Source organism: Jaculus jaculus, chromosome 9, assembly GCF_020740685.1.
Source record: "Jaculus jaculus isolate mJacJac1 chromosome 9, mJacJac1.mat.Y.cur, whole genome shotgun sequence".
Taxonomy (NCBI): domain Eukaryota; kingdom Metazoa; phylum Chordata; class Mammalia; order Rodentia; family Dipodidae; genus Jaculus; species Jaculus jaculus.
Window position 1 is genome coordinate 132,472,695 of NC_059110.1, and position 3,126 is coordinate 132,475,820.

Consider the following 3,126-nt stretch of genomic DNA (forward strand, 5'->3'; position numbering starts at 1 on the left):
ACTCAAAGTATGTACTTTTATCATACAGTTAAGACACACAAGGGAACTGTATAAATTTTGAAGATGAATTCTCAATGATTTAGTAGTAAGCATACAGAAACTGAGTATTACTCTAAACCAACAAATGATATGGAAATATAAGGTGACTTTCACCTCACCCACTGTCTAGCACACACACAAGAATGCCAAAGAACCACAGATGATTGCTCACATAAACCAAAGTTGTCCCCCCACCCCAAGGTACGGTCTCACTCTAGCCCTAGGCTGACCTGGAATTCACTATGTAGTCTCAGGGTGGCCTTGAACTCATGGTGATCCTTCTATCTCTGCCTCCCGAGTGCTGAGATTAAAGGCTACATTTTATCCATTCACGAAAGTCAACTTTAGGACCCAAATGTTAGAAAGGATTTAAGTTCTGAACAACTCAAATTTTGATGAAGGATGATATATATATTGGTAATGTCCAGAAATAAGTAAACAACTGCTTACTATTTGACAAGAAAAAGCAATGGAGGAACAGCTAGCTTATGAAGCCCAGCTGAGAGTCAGTCATCAGTTAAATAGCCCAAGGCTGAGCTTGAGAGGAGAGTAGGTGGGTCTTCTGACCAAGCAGGAACATCTGAGGTGTCCAGAGTGTCACAACAGCCTTTGGGTGATGAGTCCATCTAGAAAGATGAAGCTAGGTTCAAATTAGCTTCAACATGCTTACAAACGAACAATGCAAGATGATTCCATCTTGTTCATTCAGAAGACAATTGAAACCATATTCAAATGCTGGAGTAAACTTGTTTCCCAACGTGCATATTTTTGGTTTCTTAAGGACAAGTGATAGCAGATGTTGGTATTAATACATTAATTTCCAGGGTAAAATCATATTATTTGTCATTATTCACAATGACTCAGAACATATTACAGACCCCACAATTGTTCCAAATCCTGGGATCATGAAATGGGACAATTTAGTGTGACCATTAAATAGGAAATTATAAGAAACCCCCTTTTTAGAATGTTTGTCTCTCATTTATATTTTTCAATTAAAGCCTACACCACACTTTCTTCATTTAAAACTTGCCAACATTGTTCCACTTTTCTCTGAAATTTAAAACACTCCCAGAATTCGCTTACCCTAAACTGATCTGATATTTGACAGTAAAACAACTTGTTTCAGTTGTGTGTGTGCGTGGGGGGGGGAAGACCATAAAATTTACTGAGTGGCTGGAGAGATGGTTTAATGGTTAAGGCACTTACCTGCCAAGTCTAAGGAAGGACCTACGTTCAACTCCCCAATACTCACATAATGCCAAATGCACATGGTGGCACATGCATCTGGAGTTCATTTGTAGTGCCTAGAGGCCCTGGCACACTCATTCTCTCTATATGCATTTCTCTCTCAAATAAATAAAAGTAAAAAGTATTTTTAAGGTTTAATAAAAAATTTACTGAGGGCCTTAAATCTCTCTTAGACATCTTTAGGGATAGAGCAAGAAGGCACTTCATTCGGAATCAGGCCACAGAACTAATGTTCCCATGGAATTATAATGAATTTGGAGTATTAATGATGCAGCTTGACCCATAACTGACCCACAAGAAGCCTTATACATGGCTATATGCCAGGCTTACTGATCCGGGCTTATAACCCTCCAGCAGGGCAACCCGAGTTCCTGTCTCAAAGAAGGCTGGGGATATAGCTCAATGGTAGAGTGTGTTTCAAATGTGTGAGGCCCTGTGTTAGATCCCCAGTAGCCCCTCACCCTAAAATTTTATGTTAAACTTGGGTTCGTAACAGGGAAGTGGTGGTGAGGGAACAGCACCCCACCGATCATAATCCCTATGTGGAAGAAGATGGACAACCAACAGTCCATGTCACTAATGTCACCTGACCTGGCTAAATAACTGGTCAATATGGTTTGGAGCACCTGGGAGGCAGAGGCAGGAGGATCAGGAGTTTAAAGTCACCCTCTAAGACATAGAAAGTTCTAGTTCAGCCTGTGCTACATGAGACCCTGTCTCAACAGAAAACATCCCCTTCTCCTCCCCACAAAAACAAACAACTGGTCAAGTAAGGGGAAGGGGATAAAAGTAACTAAATCATTGTGAATGAAGGCAGTTCAATTAAAAAGAAAAAAGTCAGGCTACCGTAAATGACTCAGCTGTTACGGCGCTTGCCTGTAGAACTTAATGACCTGGGCTAGATTCAACAGTACATCTGCAAGACCAGATGATTATTTATTTTGGTGTTTTTGAGGTAGGGTCTCACTCTAGTCCAGGCTGACCTGGGATTCACTACGGAGTCTCAGGGTGGCCTCAAACTCACGGCAATCCTCCTACCTCTCTGCCTCCTAAGTGCTGGGATTAAAGGCGTGCAACACCACGCCTAGCTAACCCAGCACTTAAAAAGAAAAAAAAATTAGCCAGGCGTGGTGGCACACACCTTTAATCCCAGCATTTAGGAGGCAGAGAGGTAGGAGGATTGCTGTGAGTTTGAGGCCACCCTGAGACTCCGTAGTGAATCCCAGGTCAGCCTGGACTAGAGTGAGACCCTACCTCAAAAACACCAAAAAAACAAGTGCTGCGTATGGTGGTACACACCTTTAATCCCAGCACTCAGGAGGCTGATGTGGGAGGACTGCTGTGAGTTCAGGGCCAGCCTGAGACTAATTCCTGGTCAGCCTGGGCTAGAACAAGACCCTATCTTGAAAAACCAAAATAAAATAGAATAAAACCCAAAAAACAAAACTAGAAAACTCAACAAAGTCAGCAGGTGTGGTGGCGCTTGCCTTTAATTTCAGTACTCAGAGGTAAAGGTGGGAGGATCATTGTGAATTCAAGGCCACCTTGAAACTACATAGTGAATTCTAGGTTAGCCTGGGCTAGAGCAAGACCCTACCTCAAAAACCCAAAAAATAATAAAAATTAAAGAAGTCTATGCCTTGCCAAACCACCCCATACATACTCCACCTACAGACTTCCTACAAATTCCAAAACACAGATCACAACTCTATCCCAGGATGTGTGCACATTCCATTCTACCTTTTTATTCCAGCAGATTGACCACAGCATTATACCACAATTTACTCAAAAATATTTGCCAGTCACTACTCCAAAAAGCAGAGGTAACTATAGGAA